At 40.6% G+C, this 23,787-nt stretch overlaps 1 long non-coding RNA gene across 1 annotated transcript in view; it reads left to right on the top strand.

Annotated features, from left to right (window-relative positions):
- The first annotated feature begins 846 nt into the window (after nucleotides 1-846).
- Nucleotides 847-23,787, top strand: part of LOC126092174 (uncharacterized) — a 105,552-nt gene continuing 82,611 nt past the window's right edge. Inside the window, exons 1-2 of the long non-coding RNA XR_007521308.1 lie at nucleotides 847-1,002; nucleotides 19,501-19,619. This is a non-coding gene — a long non-coding RNA (uncharacterized LOC126092174). The remainder of the gene's footprint in view (nucleotides 1,003-19,500; nucleotides 19,620-23,787) is intronic.

The following is a 23,787-nucleotide window of genomic DNA, read 5'->3' on the forward strand; positions in this document are numbered from 1 at the left end:
GTCAAGCCTTAATTCGCATCACAACCGAGTGCGGACATCAGCAGAAAAATTCAGGCCAGGCACAAGTCTCTTTTCAGAGCAGTGGTGGGTTAAACTGCTTTACAAACCGTTAATATCTCAGAATGCGGATAAGCAACTTGGCAGATGTGGATAATGATCTTGTGGATGCGGTGCACATACGGACGGCGGCATTTTTCCTGTCCGCGCAGACTTCTAGTTACAGCTACGATGTAAATCTTTGATATTGAGATAAGATTATTTTGCCCGCTAGTTTTGACATAGCAAACAAAGTGGCGTAAGAAAATAATTATGTCGGTAATGTTAGGACGCGAAACCCACAGCTCAGTGCAATATTTGTCAGTAAATTAACGGATTATATTTCAAAGACGTTGAGAAGATTTTGAAAATTTTCTAGTGTTAACCTGCACGTGGAGATCTTTTTTACCACCGTAATCCGTATCAGAAGAGCTGTATAACAAAGAGGAAATAGACGGCATGGAAGGCGAGTGTAAAACCTATGCGACTGCAATACAGTCTGCATTTAAACAGTAACTCACGAGAAATATTTGTGTGTTAATTTCCATTTATTTCATTTCGCATATGATTGTGAGAAGTATCCCTACAGTAGAAATAAACTTGGTTTGTAGATTTACAGGAGCTAATCTACATTCTTCTACTGAAAACTCGGGGAAAACCATAGCCAATCATGGTCTACAGTCAGCTGTGAGCTGAGTGACGAATGCAATTCGTGCGCAGCGCTCTAGCCGAACACATATCAGCGTCATTTAAGTCACCAAAGATACAGTGTTGCCAATTCCGCGACGTGGACAGGTCAGTTAGCATTGTAGCGTCGCCTGCGACATCTGTTGTCAGACGGGAAAACTAGTTTTACGGTTGCCTGTTCCGCCAAGGACGGTCAATAGAAGTCCCATTCTAAGCGTCACTTTAGTGCTTTCAACTGCCATTGAACAGCTTTAAGCATCGTCGTAACACTTATCACAGGTATGGACTATCTTCTTCATCTCAGAATGGTCAAAAGGTCTGTGTTAGCCGTACCATTATGTATCTGGCTGTCAATTTCCGAGTTTGATTATTCCTGTTACAATTTTTTAAAGTTATATCTACGTGCCTGCCACCGGCAGTGTTCTTAATACTCTACTTTAAGAAACTTACTCTTTATTTGCTGCCGACCGCGGTGGCCACGCGGTTCTAGGCGCTGCAGTCCGGAACCGCGCGACTGCTACGGTCATAGGTTCGAATTCTGCCTCGGGCATGGATGTGTGTGATGTCCTTAGGTTAGTTAGGTTTAAGTAGTTCTAAGTTCTAGGGGACTGATGACCTCAGATGTTAAGTCCCATAGTGCTCAGAGCTATTTGAACCATTTATTTGCTCTTCTGCTCTGGCCCGTCTTTCGCTACTTCGAGTATCAGATTCGCTCAAGGATGCCATTACTGAAGTCCCGGTACATTATCCATTCTATTTTTGATAGGTTTTCCTAGACTTTTTTGTGTTATTTCTTTGCTTCGTACTTCGTATGTCAACTTTTTATTTCGTGATAATTTTTACCATTCTTAATTTCCACTACAACTAACATCCCTGTAATTTCGACGTAGTCTGATGTTCCTCCGTTCCAGAAACTTTCCCCCCACTATTGCTCCTTTTAGTGACAAGATAACTATTTCTGGGCACCTTAGCGTATGTTCAACTAACTTTGCTATCGTTTTAATAACTTTTATCGTATACTTAGTTCCTGTTCTAGAATAAATTTATTATCGTTAACTGTATGCCTTAACCTTAGGATCTTGCGTTAATCCTTTTCAATCAGTACTCTTGAAATCTATATCTACACCTTAACAAACTTCCTCCTCAGTTGCATGTAAATATCTGTTTCCAGTGTTGATCATCTATTCAAGAAAAATTTCATATTGTGGAAATCTAGCATCGCAGAAGGCAGAATTCCTTAAATTATTGTACCCCACTTTCTGTGAAGCAGTGTGCTACTCTGTCTACTACTCTTTTTTTATTATTTTTTTGTATATTTCTCCTTATCCTCAAATTTTAAACCAATTCCAATACTTTTAAATCTTGCTTATTTTCATCTGAAGCTGCTCTACAGACTATGCATACTTAAATGGCATTTCCCCGTCTACACTTTTATTATTTGAAATTTTCCATCATTTGTTTCTTCCTTTTTCGACAAACAAATTAGAGAACAGTAATTATGCACTTCAACTCTGTCTTAAATTACGTTTAATAACAGACAAATCTTTCTTGCTACTCTATTTGATTAAGTAAGAGAGGACGCCATTTGTCAGTACAAAGACTATTTTCAGCACTACAGTATTTTATTATACGTGAAATGATAATTATATCAAAACCCTAAGCTGTCGATACGCGATGATATACACCAACAGGGACAGTTGAAAATGTGTGTCCCGATCGGGACTCGAACCCGGGATCTCCTGCTTATATGGCAGACGTTCTATCCATCTGAGCCACGGAGGGCACAGAGGATAGTGCGACTACAGGGATTTATCCCTTGCACGCGCCGGCCGAAGTGGCCGTGCGGTTAAAGGCGCTGCAGTCTGGAACCGCAAGACCGCTGCGGTCGCAGGTTCGAATCCTGCCTCGGGCATGGATGTTTGTGATGTCCTTAGGTTAGTTAGGTTTAAGTAGTTCTAAGTTCTAGGGGACTAATGACCTAAGCAGTTGAGTCCCATAGTGCTCAGAGCCATTTGAGCCTTGCACGCTCGCAGTGAGACCCTCATTCCCAACTTAATGTCGACACACCACATTCGTAGTGCCCCTGCCCATTAGTGTGTGGACATTAAGTTGGGAATGTGGGTCTCAAAGGGAGCGTACAAGGAATAAACCCCTGCAGTCGCACTATTCTCTGTGCCCTCGGTGGCTCAGATGGGTAGAGCGTCTACCATGTAAGCAGGAGATCCCGGGTTCGAGTCCCAGTCGGAGAACACATTTTCAACTGTTCCCGTTGATGTGTATCAACGCCTGTCGACAGCTTAGGGTTTTGATTTAATTATCATTTCATTCTAAGAGAGTTGAATGGTCACAGATGGTATCTGTTCTTTCGGAACATGTCGGAAAGAACAGACACCATCTTTATATATTTATTATGCGTAGTTTTGCTACATATGGTTTCGCTTAAGCTTGTGAAACATCTATAAATCGTCAGCAGGGCCGCTGCGAGATCGGAGCATGATGTGTAATTGGGCCTATCTTTAATACAGCAATCAAATTTTATGTGTAACAATGTAGGGAAGATTGGAAATACACAAAAAATACTAATTCGGATGAAATATACAATAAATATAGCTTCTTATTAAATAGTAAACATACGTTCACAAACGCAATCTATACAGTGGCACTATACGTTGCACAACATAATGCCGACGGAATTCGAGAGAACTAACGGTTGTTCATTGCGCAATAAATTGAACCAGAACGCGTGGTAGTATGTACACGTGTATCATCGAGCCATTATTAACGGTACAAGTTCGGTTGCATGTTGGATGGAGTGTTGACCTGTTTTACAGAGCCTTTAAACATTCGAGGAAATTATACAAATCGCCAGATGTCATTCCATAGTATCTAGAAAACAGATGGCCCCGAAGAAATAGCACGAATTTTTCCGTCGCAAAGCAGAAGACTTATATATAGGTGCATTAGAGTAAATGCTTCTAATTTTTTGATGTCACAGAGAACATGCACATAAACTTTACTTATCAACAATACACTGTCTGTAAATGCTTCATTTTCTGTACAAAAACCAGTGCCTATCACTCATATTTTAGGTGCTTTTGTTTCAGCTGTTATTTCTGCCATGGAAATAATAAACTCCTGATGTTAGTTTGTAGTTACAGAATATCTTATATGAAATTTGTTCGCTTAGTTTCGGGTGTTAAAATTCATAACATGGTTTTTCTGCGAAAGTGTGGAAACAGGCTTCCTAATTCCAAGACTAATACTAAAATTTAAATTTTGAGCCCCCAGTACGTAACTTTTTCCGAGCACATTACCTGCGTTTATGTTTCTGATTCCCATACACATTGTCAATCAGAAGCAGAATCGATTGCGATAGTTCCATATTTATGAATGTATTTGCAGTTTTTATCATATTTCATTATAACAATTTCGTAGAAAGAAAACTTGTGCGATGTGTCATTGCTAAGATCATGCTTTAAATTTCATACTCATTTTACAATAAAGTCCATCCAGCCTTTTTATTGGAACTCTGCTATATGAAGAAAAATGTATAATTCCATGTCCTTAATTATTTCAGAAAAGTAAAAATAGTTGTTGTGATACATCTCGGGTATTTTCTACTACAATCAGAATCATTTGGAATCTAAAACAAAAATGAGTTGTAAACCACGTGTCCACTGCAACTTTGAAAGAATACACTAATCAGATTAATCATGGATGAATGTGCAAAGGTTAAATAGTAGTATTTCGAGAAAGAACACCAGCGCCACAAATCTTTCACGTAAAAAGAGACTAAAAGTGTAGTATAAATAATAGTTTGAAAAGAAGCGACTAAGACAGTTATCAGAAATCAAAGACCACCACAGCTAGTGAACTGGATGATAGCCTCACAGAGACCTGCATGGCAAGAGAGAAAACTGATGTGACTGATGAACTTAAAAGTTTGACTTCAGATGCTACTCAGTAATGAATTATTGTGAAATGTATGAACGCTCAATGTAATTTTGTTTTTTAGATTTATTTAATTTTCTTTCACTTTACTTTGAAAAGAAAGGCTAAGTATTATAACGTTTTGTACTTTGACGGGTGTGTGGTGCCAGTAACTCTGTGTACAGGATGGCGGGTATGGGCAGGCGATGGGCGTTGTGGAATAATAGGGTAATTTTTAGAGAAAGGCCATTTATTGGCTAAAACATGTTGAAAGGGGATACATAGGCCTAGGGAGGTGAGGGTGAGCCAGAGCTTATAATTTAGCGAACATTGTTCGCGAAGCTACCGAAAGTTGTTCAAAAATGGTTCAAATGGCTCTGAGCACTATGGGACTTAACATCTATCGTCATCAGTCCCCTAGAACTCAGAACTACTTAAACCTAACTAACCTAAGGACAGCACACAACACCCAGCCATCACGAGGCAGAGAAAATCCCTGACCCCGCCGGGAATCGAACCCGGGAACCCGGGCGTGGGAAGCGAGAACGCTACCGCACGACCACGAGATGCGGGCCCGAAAGTTGTTGTCTGCCAAAACTAAGTCCACAGTGCCGCAGCACCGGGAGAAGCGGGAGATGTTCAGTGCTACAGGGCGCGCATCCGACTCGCGGGTGAGCAAGAATGCAAGAGAGAGGGCCCGGCGACGGGCGGCCGGGTATATTCGACGCACCACGCGGCTTCCTCCACCCTGATTGGTCAGGACCGAGCAAACCGTGCGGGCGGCATGGAACTTTCCAGAGCGTTGCCTGCTAAGCGACGCCTGGGGCGGCGTTACCTCGTCAGCACATGAGAGAGGCGCGTGACCAATGTGACCTTCGTCGGTGCTGACTTCCTGTTGCTAGACCGTCGGACGAAAGAATTTACAGGCAGCTAACACTGTCGGCCGTGGCTTGGCCGCAATGGAAAAATAAAGTTACCGTTTGGAGGCTCATATAATAAAGTAAAATCTCCTACTGTCTGGCTCATCCTTTACATTCCTCCCACTTCCGTGGGAGCGGAGAACGTATGTGAATTCGCTCAATGTAATTATCATTTAAATGTAAACAATTTTAGCTTGCAAAACAAAGTAAACATCACTTGATTAAGAATGGCCCTCACGGAAGACGGCAGTGGTCTTAATCTATGGGAGGGTATAGAGACTCTAAAGACCTCCTAAGGGTCGCAAGGGGACTTACACATGTCGACGATATTGTGTGTATACAAGAATCATCATAAAGCATCAAAACATCATAAAACATCAAAACATCATAAAACATCAAAACATCATAAAACATCAAAACATCATAAAACATCACAACAAAATTAGAACGGATCATAACAGTGAGAGGTAGGTAAACATGTCAAGTGTTCTTGTTGCTAAGATGAAGTAAAAATGTCTTTTTTTTTTGCTTTTATTTGAATAAGTTGAAAATGTAAACATATCACCACTGATGAGTCACTGCGGGGGAGAGTGGCGCGAGGTGGCGTGTTATGTTATCCCCAGCGGGCAGCGCGCAGGCTACCGGCGGGAATAGGGCGTGGCCGTGGCCACGTCCGTGCACTGCAACTCAGCGCAGGGGGGGGGTATGAGGGGAGATTCAACGCTCCAAACATATTTAGAAAGGGAGTTATCACTAAGGGAACACTTCACTACACTACACTAGTTTTTCCACATTAGTTGATATCAAAATTGCACTCTTAAAACTAAAGGAGGGCACATGCCTGACAGGGTTTTCTGCGTAGTTGCTTAGTTTAGTTTGTGGCTGTTTGCCATTCATTTAAGTGTGCCAACAGGCGATCGTAAGAAATTTATCCTTTTTAATGTTGTAGCAAGTCATCAATTGACGATAGGAGGTGATTATTTGATTTATTAGATAAAGCAGGGAATCATGAATAAGCTCCCAGGTATAATAAACATAATTAAAGGGGCGCGAATACTAAGTGAGTAAGCCGTAGTGGCATGAAAGGTTATTAACGGTGTTCCAACAGGATCCGTTTGCTAAAGATCTGCGCGGACGCTACGCCATAGCGGCAGCTGACTGCGAGGCCGAATCTCGGGCTACGTCAGAAAGGCGTGCGGCAGATGACTTCCAAGGACAGCGCCGCGTCAGAGCTGCACGCGGCAGCTGAGAAGCGAAGCTGAGGCGGCGAAGTGCGCACGCAGTGTGCATTTGCGCGGCGCAGGAAGCATGCGTCAGGTCTAAGAGCGAGAGAGAGCGATGAAGCTTACCGACGCTGTTCATTGCACTGTCTATATTTTACACTCTCTCCAAAGGGAAATAGATATGCGTAATCTATATGGTTTATTCACCGATGACAAACAAAATAGAAGTGGGATTACGTGTGTCATCACGCTAGACGCGTTGTTACAGTAGGTTCTGTTTAAAATTACATAAACATGCATAAATGTAGAAATGAGGCACACAAGTATCATATCAAATTGTTGCAAATGCCATATCAATAACAAACAAAAAAGTTAATTGCCTCCTTGGGCTAACCATCCAAGTGTAATAACATTCACATTTTGAGAAGAATTTTCTCGTAACTCAATGTATTTGCTGAACACCATAAATGGAGACTGACCAAGAAAAATGACACCAGTTTGGTGCAAGTTGGGCGTAGATTTTGTCGTTGGATGTCAATGCTGTTGCTAATGAAAGGAGGGAAATAAAACTCGACGAGAATCTAGGAGATTTCCGTAGTGGAAACAGAAAGCGTAAGGAATTGAATTAGAAAAGACTAAGTTGAGCGTAATTTCTGAAGGACTTTTCCTTTATGAAGGTATAGTGCATGGCGCATCGTTGACACGACATTATCGCCTACTCAACTGTGTAAATGACAATTCCGCGACTCCAAGATAGCTGCTACTTACTTCTTCCTAAAACACGACTTCTCTCACTTGAAACAAAACTTTACTGTTGCGACAAAATTCACCTTCTTTATCCTCTCAACATTTTGCGACTAACTGTACTTTGCGACCAAATTCGCCGTCTTCATCCTCTCAACATTTTGCGACTAATCTCGCCGTTTCTATAACTCCATGGTGCTGGCCTCATTTGGCCCAGATGGTTGCTTAAAACTCCGTCTATCATTGGTTATCTCACAGTGTCCTGGGACACGTCATACAGTTACAGGGTGTTTCAGAAATGGCCGGTATATTTGAAACGGCAATAAAAACTAAACGAGCAGCGATAGAAATACACCGTTTGTTGCAATATGCTTGGGACAACAGTACATTTTCAGGCAGACAAACTTTCGAAATTACAGTAGTTACAATTTTCAACAACAGATGGCGCTGCAAGTGATGTGAAAGATATAGAAGACAACGCAGTTTCTGGGTGCGCCATTCTGTACGTCGTCTTTCTGCTGTAAGCGTGTGCTGTTCACAACGTGCAAGGGTGCTGTAGACAACATGGTTTATTCCTTAGAACAGAGGATTTTTCTGGTGTTGGAATTCCACCGCCTAGAACACAGTGTTGTTGCAACAAGACGAAGTTTTCAACGGAGGTTTAATGTAACCAAAGGACCTAAAAGCGATACAATAAAGGATCTGTTTGAAAAATTTCAACGGACTGGGAACGTGACGGATGAACGTGCTGGAAAGGTAGGGCGACCGCGTACGGCAGCCACAGAGGGCAACGCGCAGCTAGTGCAGCAGGTGATCCAACAGCGGCCTCGGGTTTCCGTTCGCCGTGTTGCAGCTGCGGTCCAAATGACGCCAACGTCCACGTATCGTCTCATGCGTCAGAGTTTACACCTCTATCCATACAAAATTCAAACGCGGCAACCCCTCAGCGCCGCTACCATTGCTGCACGAGAGACATTCGCTAACGATATAGTGCACAGGATTGATGACGGCGATATGCATGTGGGCAGCATTTGGTTTACTGACGAAGCTTATTTTTACCTGGACGGCTTCGTCAATAAACAGCACTGGCGCATATGGGGAACCGAAAAGCCCCATGTTGCAGTCCCATCGTCCCTGCATCCTCAAAAAGTACTGGTCTGGGCCGCCATTTCTTCCAAAGGAATCATTGGCCCATTTTTCAGATCCGAAACGATTACTGCATCACGCTATCTGGACATTCTTCGTGAATTTGTGGCGGTACAAACTGCCTTAGACGACACTGCGAACACCTCGTGGTTTATGCAAGATGGTGCCCGGCCACATCGCACGGCCGACGTCTTTAATTTCCTGAATGAATATTTCGATGAACGTGTGATTGCTTTGGGCTATCCGAAACATACAGGAGGCGGCGTGGATTGGCCTCCCTATTCGCCAGACATGAACCCCTGTGACTTCTTTCTGTGGGGACACTTGAAAGACCAGGTGTGCCGCCAGAATCCAGAAACAATTGAACACCTGAGCAGTACATCTCATCTGCATGTGAAGCCATTCCGCCAGACACGTTGTCAAAGGTTTCGGGTAATTTCATTCAGAGACTACGCCATATTATTGCTACGCATGGTGGATATGTGGAAAATATCGTACTATAGAGTTTCCCAGACCGCAGCGCCATCTGTTGTTGAAAATTGTAACTACCGTAATTTCGAAAGTTTGTCTGCCTGAAAATGTACTGTTGTCCCAAGCATTTGCAACAAACGGTGTATTTCTATCGCTGCTCGTTTAGTTTTTATTGCCGTTTCAAATATACCGGTCATTTTTGAAACACCCTGTAAATGCTACTACTTCAATAGTCGGTATTCCTTCGGAAAATACAACGGCAAAGCAGTGTCAAAGAAGGCTCAAGGTTTGGAACAGAGATTTCCGCTTACTGGCGGTTTAGCTGCGGGCTAGACGCGGTTCGCGTCTGATGTTGCCTGATCAGCTGTCGTCAGAGAGCACGGAACACTGTTCTCGTGAATTCTTCTTCGACATGAAAGATTAAAGAATGGACTATGCCGCGAAATTGAAAAGTGAAGAAACGGCACAGACAGCTAAGGATCCGCGCGGGAGCCAACCGCGCCACGTAAGGTACGTGCCCTTGCGGGTGTGGTTCTCTTGTTCATCCAACAGACCAGGTATATAGCCAAAACTTGCTCGTTCTGGGGGTGTGATTCACTCTGTTTACGTTATCTATCACGAGGGTAGGCATGTGGTATGTCCCTCCAAATAAACATTCAAATACAAATGAAAAGAAAGCATGGTTACATCCTAAATTACCCTTCCAAAACAATTTATTACCTAAGACATCATTATTATTAAACAAATAATTGGCAGTACTCGGGAACTTACTATAGCATACTTTAAATCCTACAAAATGATTATCCTCGTCAATCTAGTAGCACAGTGACACGTGGAAACACTAGGTTGATACAAATACTAAATTACTGGTGCTGGCAGACTCTAGCTAAAACTGTCTAAACATTTGATAATAGCATAAATGAGACATGGACAAAATGAACAATAGTAAAAATAATACATCGACTTAAGTAATTGGACACAAGTAATTAGACATAAGTAATTGGCAACTCGTCATAGTGATACAAGACGTGGCAAAACCGCAACAAAAGCAAAAGTTCAAAATAATATTTCCTTCAAACAAAACTTCCTTATCCTCCAGTTACATTTCGTAGCAAAATGAATGTAAGCATCCCCTGGTATTCCTTTAAGCTCTCGTTTGCATTTCCATACCAACTAATAGTCTTTGGTACTTCTACCCACAAGAAAACTGTCATTAAGTAATGGCAATGTTGTGTGTAATGCTGTGGAATAGTGTGATGTCACGTTAATACTTCCTTTAAGAAGATTCTGATGAAAACTGATTTTATGTCTCCTTCAATGGACAGACTAATAATTGTTAAAAGTGTGATAAACCGTTTCCTGTGTTGATTTGTTTTTGCAAATATTTGTGATTATCAGTCACCCAGTCAATCGTTCAATGATATGATTGTTGTTCCTTTTGTTAATTCTCTCACCTACCTGCTTCCATATAATCAATATTGGCGGCTCGACGAAGCTAGTTACATCTCGGATGACGTCGATATGACTTACCTGCCGGTGCTTTGGTTTTTAATAAAATTAGAGTTCATTTGTCATATAAAAAGTGTGTAGGGAGCAAAGTAAGTTCCTGACTATTGAAAATGTGCATAAAGTTATTCATAGGGTTCGTTATACAGGGTGATTCAAAAAGAATACCACAACTTTAGGAATTTAAAACTCTGCAACGACAAAAGGCAGAGCTAAGCACTATCTGTCGGCGAATTAAGGGAGCTATAAAGTTTCATTTAGTTGTACATTTGTTCGCTTGAGGCGCTGTTGACTAGGCGTTAGCGTCAGTTGATGCTAAGATGGCGACCGCTCAACAGAAAGCTTTTTGTGTTATTGAGAACGGCAGAAGTGAATCGACGACAGTTGTTCAGCGTGCATTTCGAACGAAGTATGGTGTTAAACCTCCTGATAGGTGGTGTATTAAACGTTGGTATAAACAGTTTACAGAGAATGGGTGTTTGTGCGAAGGGAAAAGTTCTGGACGGCCGAGAACGAGTGATGAAAATGTAGCACGCATCCAGCAAGCATTTGTTCGCAGCCCATGGCGGTATGTTAAGGATATGGTGTTTCGGCCACCTCTCCCAGCCACCATTGATGATTTGAAACGAGAAATAACAGCAGCTATCCAAACTGTTACGCCTGATATGCTACAGAGAGTGTGGAACGAGTTGGAGTATCGGGTTGATATTGCTCGAGTGTCTGGATGGGGCCATATTGAACATCTCTGAACTTGTTTTTGTTTTTGAGTGAAAAAAAACCTTTTTAAATACTCTTTGTAATGATGTATAACAGAAGGTTATATTATGTTTCTTTCATTAAATACACATTTTTAAAGTTGTTGTATTCTTTTTGAATCACCCTGTGTAATGGTTAAGAATTTCTGTGTTGAGATTCAGTGCAGCTTGAGGTGCTAAGGTGCGACACGCGTCGCGCTCGTGAGATTGTGAGTTGCTGACAGCACAGCTGACAGTACGGCTGCGTCCGGTGTCACTGGCTCGGCGGCAGAACTGGCGTCCACGCTCGGTCCGTCCTCTTGCTACGCGTGGAGTTAACCTCTCGGTACAGTCACAAAATTTCCTTCCAGAGTTATCTTATGTTGTTCACGACAGTTATGCATGGAGGATGCTCTTTTCTAAGGGACTCTAATAACTTAAATCGCTAGAGGTCACAAGTCTATCGGGTTCCAATTATTTTATTTAAACACTGTGTTCTAAAATTTAGGTAACTGGCAGGTGTTAGGCTTCCAGATAAACTGTATTTTGCGATGGCATTCCAAACCCAACTCCTTGGCTAACGCGTTTCCCTCACAGCGGTCGTTTACAGGACAGATATAGCGGCAAGTGCCGGCTTTCTTGACGCCGTATAGATCCGTTTATTAACCGTGGTGGTGATGCAACATAGCCGGAGATCGATCTGAAATTCCAACGTTTACTAATCCTGATGGTTTAGACAATGCGTACCAGGAAAAGTTCTCCCTCACGATTTTTGTTCCATACAGAAATTCAAATAGACAATACACATAGATTCCCGCCTTTAGATTAGACTAATAAACTCTGTAGGACGATATTAAGCAGGTGATTTTATTTCTATAACTATCACTTTAGGTTTGCTGTTTAAGCTGCAACGTACGAATGTACGAAGGTGTAGCGTGGTTGACGCACGTTGCGTGCAGGGCGAAGGGCGGGTTGTGAGGAGGGGCGAGGGGAAAGGTGCAGATACTGTCCGATGAGTGGGAAGGGAAGGGAAGGGGACCGCGTCGCCAGCTGACAGGGAGGGACGGCACTCGCCGCATGTGAACAGCTGTAGACAACAGCGGCGGTATTTACGCGACTCCTTCCGTGGTATTTGATATACAGAAATACGTGGTACCAAAAAACTTACCTTGTTGTCTGTTCAACATCGCATCATGAAAACAATAAAATAGCACTTGAGGAAGACTCCTTTTACTTTAGAGTAACCTATTTATTGTTTAACTTGGACGTACTTATTCTGGTTATTATCGTTGTGTGATCATTTAGCAAAACATACATGTAATATGGCGTATTTCAAACGGCAGGTAGACGGCAGCATGTAGTCATTGATCTACTGGCAGTTATGAAGGCGTATTACGATCATGTTTTTATAGTAAAGCTTTAATAGCTGTGTTCGTGCACTATTCCTAAAGCAACAGGTGAAATGTGAATCCATTTATCATATACAAGAGCAATTGATTCATAATTCAGCGTATTCTATCGGCAAGTACAACTTTCCCCTTAATTCCATGATTAAGAATATTTGTGTTTCTACTACTCGACTGCTACGATAAAATTACTGGAGACGCTAAATGACAGAGGACAAAATGATTACATTACTTCAATCTCTTCCATTAACATGTGACATCATAAATTCTATTACCAGTTACCAATGGTTGCCAATTCTTATGTCTACTTATAACTAACATGCAAAACTTAATTAAAGGTATAGTAAGTACGGTGTTTTCCGTCAATTAATTCTCTTTCTGCATACAGGAATTTTTCCAACTGTTTACATACCATCTCAGATCTACCTTCTGGAACGCAAATCGTAGGGGTTTGACCTTAGAGCATATCTACGTTGCTGTCTAGGCGGTTGTATTACCTTCTTTCTTGCTTTTTTGGGTGGAACTACTGGCGTAATAAGCCGAGCTTCTCCGGTCGGAATTCCGTGCTGAACCAAATCCGTAGCCGGTAGAAAATGCCTCTCTTCAAACAACCACGAAAATTCCTCTAATACTGGCTGCAACATCCTTTTCTCCTCAGTGTTTAAATGACCTAACTTCTCTGCTAACTGACTCCTTAACGTCGACGCGACATATCGCACTTCCCTAACTGAACATTTCTTTCCTCTCCTTCCTTTCTCATCTTTATCTCGCTGCTTCTCAGCTCCTCTTATTTCCTCAAAAATTTCCTGTCCACTGGCAACAATAGTACCCTTCGGTATCACAACATCTTCTACACCAAAATTATCTATACTTACTGCAATTTAATGGAACATTTGTTAGTGTCCAAGAATACAGGGTGAAACAGTACATTAAAACAGTGCTGACATTATTAGTGTAGACAATCTGTTTTAATATAGATCTCATGCATCTTCGACGTGTTGTGCGGATGAATCATTGTGTTACACATCTGTTTTTAATATGGAAGTATCGTCTGGTAAAAGCTTTCTTGAGAATGAAACGAAGGAAACCCACGGTATGTAGAGATCTTTTAAAGAGACCATTATGGTTCAATGACGCCATAGCCGCACATGAGACTTTGGATTAGATCTAAGGAGGGCGCTATTAAAGAAATTGCTTCTAGATTCAAGGAGGGTGTATGGTGCAGATTTTAGCTATTTTTCTGCTGATAGGCATATTGAACGGCGGTGTGAACGATACAGGGAGCACAAGTGTGGAATAGCTGGAGGTGGGGAGTTCCATCAGATGTGTCCTTTGGTTTTAGTGGTCTACTTTTCTCGTTGTGATTCCAGTGTACATAGCCAGTGACAGGTCGGGGGTTGAGATGGCTTTATGTCTAACAAAATGTCAGTGTTATATCTTGACAGGGTTCACAAAGAATATCACAAAATACGTTACATGCGTACCACAGCATGACTGCATATGCCAGGCAAGTCGACGCAAATTCTGTAGACGTGTCACCCAGAGGCTTTACCCTTGCAGTTCGTTAAAAAGCTGCACTTCGTTCCATCTTTGGAGGGAGATGTATGTAATGAACTTGTTTATGAAGTAACTTTAAGTTCCACCACTCACGATTTTCTTTTTAAATGCAGACTACATAGCAAGTGACAGATGCATTATACATCACATTAAATAGTACATGACATACTAGTGGAAGCCTTCGACCATCCCCCCTCCGCCCCCCCTACACCCTCATGTCAGCTTCAATACTGGCAGTGGCTGCAGCAGAACAGTTCGGCAAAACAGACGTGGCTCATGGTCGTCAGCATGGTGTGCAGCGTGACAAAGTTCACTGCATGCAGAACGCAAGTTAGTGCCCACGTTATTTTGCTTGTTTTAAATAAAGTACATAACTCCAGTGTTTCAGACCTATCCCCAGTATTCGTGGTGACAAATAATTTACAGTATTATTTAGCAAGAGTGTATATATTTGACTGCAGAAACTCTCCTACATGGATTTTTCTTGATTTCTCGCCGTTATTTAGAAGTCCACTTTAACCTTATGTTGTCAGATTTCTCTAAGGCACCCATACTATGATGTCGTAGTGTGTCAGTCATTGTGTTTAACTTGCTAGCAATGCAAGGAACAGTTCGTGGCAGCGAAATGTAAACTGGTATGTAGCAAGAGTGCAAATCTTGCACTGCACAAATGTTGACCATTAAAGTATTGGGATATCAGTGTATTTCTTTAAATAATGCACTGTGGTGGTAACTGTTAAATATTCAAATTGTCATATTCGCGGTAATCTAAGTGTGTCTTTATGCAAAACGATTGAAAGTAGGTACTGGGAATAGAAGACGAAAATAAGGAAAATTGTAATAAATTTCTTGTAAACTTTAAATACCAATGAGACGAGTCCATACATGAGAATGTTGCAGAAAATACCATACTCTGCTTCAAATCGCAAAAACAAATTTGAAGTATCACTTGAGTCTTACATATTAATTGTAACACCAAAGTGTCTACCGTAATTTTTGGCTTATAAATTGTATTAATGAAGACAGTTCACCCCAAATTGACATTTATACGTAACTCAAGTGGCCTGCAGGAGTGGGGGAGTGTAGCTGGTCTTTTGGGCCATAAATTATGGTAATTAAAGTAATGCTGAAAGTATCATGTTATTATAGTGAGTCATAAGTTATGACCATAAAGATTATGTTAGAGACATTTGGTCACAAATTACACCTTCATCAACATAACTCACAGCACAAGTGAACAGTTTGCTTTCATTTTTTTACATTACCTTAAATAAACAATGGAATGGTTCACTGGAATGCAGTTCGTTTACATAGGGGTCATAAATTACACTGGTTTGTTCACATAAGGACGCTAGGCGAAGTGGCCAGTTTCTGGCCTTTGAGCCAGGAACAGCACTGTTTTGGTCGATTTACTTAAATGACACCGTATATGAAATGCACTAAGACAAGCATTATTTTTATATTGTTCAACATGTAAACCAAATATATCTTCTATAATGTTAAATTAATATTTGCAACACTGTCGAGCTGGTCTTTTGGAAGATAGTAAATTCCTGCTCTGTGTTGGAAGTTGAGCTGTTGCGTCGAAGTCCGTATTACATGCTTGTGTGGGTTTTCTTCCTTACGTTGGCTGATCCCAAGGCAGGTAGACAGCTGCGAACACGCTATCGTACCTGAGCTCGCTAAGCACTTTCTGCCACAGCTCATCACAATAGGCCGGAGTAAACTGTCCACAGCTATAATTTCCGTTTCTATTCATCTACCGCCAGGGAAATTTTTCTAAGCCTTCCCTACATGGAAACTACTTTGCTCAGTATAACACGCTCATTCTTGGTGGAATGCGTGCTTGCAGTTAAATGACACTGAAATAACATCCGTGTACAGCTTACCTTGCTGGAATTACACAGAACACTCAAAGCTACAGATATTGTTCACACTGATAAATCCTCTCACAGGCCCAACTTTCCGACGGAATGGTACAACATTGTCCAGCACTTAGATTTGAAACGTAGGGAATTTCATCTTACTTAAAACAATTAAAGGTACAATACGGTCATCCCACAAAGTGTCGTCTTTGAGGGACTGTAGTTTCTATTTGGTGTGATGAATGGCACCTTGCTCTGAATGTCCAAAAGTATACCTTTACGCAGACGAGTAAGGAAAAAACTCTGTAATGTTCACAAACTACAACCCGGTCTTACGCGATCTAATAAATAAACCAAAACAGGCCTAACAACAAATATATCTTAGCCTTTCAATTCAAAATGTCCTGTCCCGTGCAGTTGAAAAAGAAATTATTAATGAGATTAACGCTGCCTCATTATTTTCTGTCATTACACATGCAACCTAGGACATTACTAAAAGAGACAGTTAACTCAGATATTTAGATATGTCACAGTTGAAAGCCTAGTGACGAGAAGATAAATGAAAGTTTTTTAAGTTTTCGTGAAATAAAAGGTCAAAGTTCATTAGGAACAGAAATGGAAATACTACTTGCAACAAATTGAAAGGGACTTTTTAACTAAATGCAGTGATCAGGGTTATGACGGTTGTGCCACCGTCAGGCATACAAAAAGCTATCACAAAGAGATTTCAACAAAGACAAACGCCTGCAAATTATGTGTATTGTGCAATACGCACTTTAAGTCTAGTGCATAACGGTGCTACATGTGGGATTCAAGAAGTCAGATCCTTTTACGACTCAATAGAAATTTGGATCTTTTCATCAGTCATAGAATTAAAAGATGAGACCTTTTTCTATCTTCTTGTACCTTAAAAAAGCTTAGCCCAACACGTTCGTCTTCGAGATACCAGTATGTCGAAGCCCTTCGTTATGCTTATGTCTATTAGGCTACTTAAGACTCCGTAAGAAATAATATTGACATCTAAGTAAAGGCAAGAAAGAGAACAAGCTGTTGTTTTCAAACGCCAATTAGAGAAATATTAATTCATTTTTCAGATAGCACTGCAGTCAAAGCTTTGCAAATTAGCATCTCAGAATAGGCAATGGGAAAATGTAGAACGTGTTCTCTTGTTCAGATGCAGCTGATAACTTATCTTGCTGTCGATACAATTTTAAGAAGCAGTGTCGTCGGCAACAAGTTTGGCAAAGAAATTGGGCATTTTAATGGCTGTTTGGACTTCATTGTAACCAAGTAAAGGAGCAAATTTGAGGGTATGCATAACGTTAACCATTTCTTCAAAATTGTTTTCCCAAAATTTATAATTTCTGCTTCCGAAGAAGAGATTCACAGTGCAGTAGTAATTCACCAGAATGAATACGAGGAGGATTTATCCAGTAAATTCCCAGACCAAGAAAGCTCTGAGAAAAGAAATAGTCTCATTAACAGAAGTGTGATCAATAAAACTATTAGTAACAGAGAATTCAATCGTAGCTGTAGCGTTCCAGATTACTGCACAAAAGTATAGTTTTTACCTATTCCTGTTGCTGTTTCTTTGGCTGATCGTTTATTTTTGAATCTCAGACTTATAAAGAACTATCTGTGGAATTTTTTGACCCAAGACAGAGTTCGTGAGCTCAGCATCCACAGGATCCAAAACGATATATTAATGACAGTGAAATCATCGATAACCTCCGTCACACAAAGTACGGCGCATGGTTCAATGTCACTAGAGGTCAAGGTGAGGTTTACAAGTACAAATCAACAGATAGAACTACAGGCCTATGCTTATAGACATTGACTGCCAATCACTACAACGTGTTTAATAATTAATAACCTTTACAGGTATTAATAATTTTTGTTTAATACTTTGAATACAGCAGTATGTACTGCACGGCAGAGTCCTCCAGCGTCCACACACTTGAATTGCCTCCCACACAAGTTGTTAGCTAAACCGACGGTCTGAATTTGCTAGCAAACTTCAGCAGAGGTCTGGTGGTATCTCTTGACAGCAACTTTAACAGGACAGAATTGCTTCGGTTCTGAAAGGCAGGCAACTTGTGATAAGTAGGCACAGCCGAAGTTACTCTAGGAGGAATCCTGTAAAACTTGACTGCGGCACTTGAAGTATACCCCACTTGTGCAAATACTACTGAAACAACCCACTGATGTCAACCAAAAATCCTTAAACGAAACATGCTTCTGAGAGATACTGTAAACCTCAAGAACGATTCCGCTTATAAACTTGCAACACACATGCTAAAATTACTATCTGAAAGCTATAAAATAGAAAGTGAGAGAACTGTAAGGGGCACCACTCAGCTAACACAACTCATACAAACAAAAACCCCAGACTTAGGTATCCTTATCTCTTTTGACATAAAAAAAATGTGTAGTCCGACGCACCAATACCGGAAACAATAAGCATCATACAACAAAATGTGATAGCTCGTAACCAAAGCCCAGATGAACACATAAAGGAAATCTTCAAGCTGCTCGTTTATAACACAAGAAAACAACCTACAGTTTATTAACGAATACTTTTGAGCATTTACTGGACCACTTTCTTTAACACTAGAAGTACCTGACTTCTCCTTACCCCTTGAAGTTCCACGCAGCCACCTTTGATCCACAGTAGAAAAACACAGTTTGGGTGTCACCATGTTAACAATACGTCCAGAAAGAATCTAAAGTGGAACCAAAGGACAATTTGGTGTCTAAACTGAATAGTACACCATCAAAAATAAATTTTCATAAGGAAATGTTTAAATTTTACAGAAGAAATTCCTCAGTCTTTCATCAAACATCATTGGAACAAGGTTACAGTGTTACGAAGTTTCTCTTTTTAGAAAGATTGAAGTAGAGTCAAAATATATTGTTTGTACGGCTACAAATACTATTTATACTTGTACAGACAAATACGGCATATATAGAGTATTTGTAAAATTTCCTAAAATGTATCCTGTAACTAAAATGTTCTGCGTGCTTTCTTGCTCAAGAAACATAAACGTAAGAACAAACAATTTCACTCTACAATTATAAACATTTAGAAATATTTAGGAACAAAGGAGCTCAGAGTTGTCTAAGCTAGGTTGGGCTCACAGTTTAGACATTCAACGAGAGTTTTTTCTTTACAGCTTCTGCACACATACTTGTTGCACTAGAAATATATATGTGATGCTTTATTACCCTTCGTTCTTTGCAGGAAACCTGAATTTGACAACCCTTTCTCTTTCCAGGTTGGCCAGCGGCGGTATCTACTGCCAGAAAGTGGAGTCTGGTATTCTCTGCAGTTTTTAGGAGGCAGCAAGCTCATCTGCTACTCCGAGGATGGTCTCGCTGTGAAATCTTCTTGGAGGTACGTAACTTAAACCTTCTGCTAGCGTTGATCATGGCAAGGTCAAGAATGTTGTTTAAAGACATACCCAGACCATCGGAGACTGCCAGCTCGAACACTGTAGAGTCTAATCATTTTGCCAACTATATCTATTCCACCCTTAGTTTCAATACTCGTATAAAGCTTTACAGTTTCTGGAAATTTCTTATCAGTATTCTCACAGACCAGACATTCAGCATGCATGTTAGAGTACGGACTTCTTTTATTTACCCTTGGTATACTGTGAGAAGACTGTCGCGCGACTTGTCCATGAATGCCGCATACAACGCTTCATCTCCACTTTGCCCCACAGGAGAGACCTCTTCGACTGATCCCCGAAGAGTGTCAACTAAACTCATTCCTTTTTGTTTCGGTTGATCCGCCAGTTTCGCGGAGGTGAAGAAGCTGTCAGTTGTATTATTACGAGCAATGTTGAGGAATGGCTGAGCCAGCGTCATAATGACATGGTGACCAAGACCCATGTTCGGTCACGAGTTTCATGTTTGCCACAGCAATGGAATCCCTTCAGGAAGTAGCTGCCGTCCAGACTGAATCAGCCCGTTTGGGTTGACCACAGATATACAGACAGTAATCCTCTTTAAGAGCGACTTGCCTGACATCTGCTGTCGTCTAATCGAACTGTGAGCAGAGTCCCAGACAGTGGTGCAGGCGGGTTACAACTGTGTGTATGTTACTACGTGGCTTTCCTGCATCGCTTCATCGCTCTGACTGTCGTCAGTCCGCCGGGAACCGAAAGCCGTGCTGATATAAAGCATCCTCCGAGCTCTGAATTCTTTGTATTTCAGGTTATTTTTGCCCTAAAGTGTCGTAACATACTCAAACATCTTGTGAATAACATCAAGGCACGCCCAGGAACTATTTAGTGTCTGAAAATCGGTGTTATTGATATCAAGTTCCGTTAAACTGCATATGGCTCAACAATGACCCATTGGTACTTCAGTTATAACAGGTTATTTTTCATACTTCTAGGTGGTCTAGGGGGATGAAAATTTGGTGAGGTGTACAATCCCATGAGTGGTTACAAGTCACTGGAGCGTTTGGTCCTGCGTTGATTATGGAGGGGTGTAGGCCCCTCGACAACCAACTTGGTACTTTGAGAACCACCAACAAAAGTTTATCAATTGCATCCAGACAAAAAACGCTGTACATAAAATTTTACCATAATGCTAAAAAAACTAACACAATCATATAATCACATTAAATCACTCACTCTCACATAAACAAGCAGCACTCAGACACATACTCACATTTTCAACAGACAAGGCATAAATATAGCTATCAGAAGAGACAGTTCAGTTCAAAAGAACATACTAAAAAAAAAAAAAAAAAAAAAAAAATACCCAAGCCTGTTCCAAGAGGTAGGAACATGTCAATTATTGTGCAACATTTTTTATGCAAAGGATGTAGGACAAACCCTCGGAACATTCGAACACAATACAGAGAATATATCAGAGCCTGGAACTCAACTTCTGCTGAATATTTGAGAGACGAGTTGCAGGCCAACTCCTAGATAGAAAGACATGAAAGTAGTTAGAATAAATAATGAAAGACACCTGGTAGGTTAAAAATTAAAGCATCACACATACAAAACAAAGGCAGACAAGAACCTTTAGTATGGTGACTTGCGTGTCTCTAACTGACGCCAGTAGTCCTAGTGAAACGGCACCTACAGTCTACCGTGGAATGTGAACCACATTTCATTCCTGGCTACTCTTTACATCACTGAGAGATTGAAAGGTATGTGCTGAGATTCGATCAGGATGGAGCCAGTGAAAAATGTCGATAGTTCCCAACCGCAATGTTGGACGAGTAGTACATCTTCGAGTAGTAAGATCTAACAGAGTTAGGTGCACGCGGTAAAAGTTTGAGAGTGGTGAGGAGATGCGCAGAGACAGCAGACGTGTTTCGAGTCGGAGCTAGATGCCTGCAGGAGGCAGCCGGGTCGTGAAAGCATCAAAGTAAGAATTGGCGCTACGCACATAATAAGCTATATATTGAGCGAAACTCGGCACATACCTGGGGAAACTAGAAAGAATAATTAATAAATTAGGTTTTCTTTGGTTAAATAATGTCTAAAAGCTAGATAGAAATCCCATTGTTGATGCAATAAGCGTTTTGTGAAACTTTCTCGTAAATCCATGCTATAGAAGTTTTTTTTTTAGTTTTTCATATGTGCCTTAAAAGTTTGAACAATAAATATTTTTATATAAAATTAGAGTTTCATCTCACACCTTATGTCGTTCTCTGCATCCTGTGCTTGCATTGAACCAAAAGGTACAGTAAAGTAAAGTTCCCATGAGTAAAGCTAATAATTTCATTTATCAGAGTAAAATAATCTATATGAAATTGCACAGTTGGCAAATTATTCAGATCAGGACAGAATTTTTATTAAGTAACAAACAGGGCCAAAATGAGTAAAGTTACCTAGAATGACAATTTTATGCCATTGCACTACGGCTGAGTTGAATATATGTTTTATTATCGGCTAAACGGGAAGGAGTGCACGAGCTAAGTCCACAGACGCAGTCAGATGCAGGTTGGTGACTTTCATGCAGTCAGATGTGTATTTTGAGTATTTATTTTCCAACAATATTTTCATGCAGTCAGATAAAGTTCAGTTAAGTTAAATACGCAGTCAGATGCAAGTTTTATTAAAGACTAAAGCAGTCACATGCAGTTCAGTCTAGTTTAAATAGAGAATTTTTATTATCAACACTTTCAAGATGGTTACTTCAAGGCAGCACTACCAAGATTCAAGCCTATGAACTTTTGGTTTCCGGGCACGAGCTTTACCACTAGACTACCACACCTGATGATCAGCCCTGACGAAAGGGGGAGGGGGTGGGAGGTAAAAACCCTGAAGCCCAAGCTTAATAGGGGGTCCAAGTCTCTCTAGAGATGGGATCCTCCAGGGTATTCAATTGCCAAATATCTGACTGCTGTTGTGAAATAAATTCTGTATCATACAACAAATAGAATAACATTACACCATCATAGACAATCTAGCTCTTGCTTTCCATTTCAGTTCTTCAATTTTTTGGCTCTTCCACGCCAGATAAACACAATTCTATTTCGTGCTTAATCCTGAATGCACAATTTTTTCTTTAGTAATCGGGCACTAAATCGCCTTATGATGGAGTCTAATCTGCAATTTCTTTAAACGTTGCTGGAGAACCTACAAAATTATTTCTCCAACAAATGAAGATGGCAGTAGCAGAATAGCAGTCAAATGTCATTATAATTTGGTATCTCTTTCAACAACATTCAAATATAAGGCATTTCTGATTTCGTAACAAGGTCTTTTTACACAAAGTATACATGAAATATTCTGCATTCATGAGCAAAAACAAAATAAAATATATGTATGTGTATATAGGTTGAAGCATATCCTTATTTTTCTGCGCAAATATGCCATCGGTAGCAGGGTCCGGTCGAATCTGGCTGAAAATTTGGCGGTGGAGACAGCATACTATAAACGATATGATCCACACAGGCTTTGAAGTTCAGACACTTTACTTGCCCTTTGATTTCTGCATGAACTACTGTTTATGGCCACATCGAGTCTCATGTATCATAATTTATGCACTGATAAACAGCTAGCCACATACTACACTCCGTTGATGTCCTATAGCATAACTGCTCGAGTACAGTAACCTAAGACGGAAATTAAGCCAACGTTCACATGTGGCAAATAAACATATTACACAGTCACAGGATTGTATTATTAAATCACTGTCCTTGGAATCTAACAGTCAAAACAGTATGAAAACAATGTGCACGGTAAGTTAACTATTGGAAATAGCACTTTCCACATTCTGAATCTATTATCACAGTGAGCATCATTGCAGATTAACACAGTCTATGAAATTAATTGCCAGTTCACAGTTAGTCATTAAAAACAATCACTGCATAAACTCACAGGCGCGGAATTTAGACTAAACTCGGCACATTGTACGAGTTGTAATTCGTGCTATCTCGTCTGCAGTACATTTCCCCTTATCAGCGGACATAGATATTGCACATTTCATAATCTTCTGCAGACTGACTATATTAGCTTCCGAAATGTTCCTTTCATAAATTTGTAATAATTATAATTACGCTTATACATTACTGTTCACTGACTGTTTAG

This window comes from Schistocerca cancellata, chromosome 7 (assembly GCF_023864275.1).
Source record: "Schistocerca cancellata isolate TAMUIC-IGC-003103 chromosome 7, iqSchCanc2.1, whole genome shotgun sequence".
Lineage (NCBI taxonomy): Eukaryota > Metazoa > Arthropoda > Insecta > Orthoptera > Acrididae > Schistocerca > Schistocerca cancellata.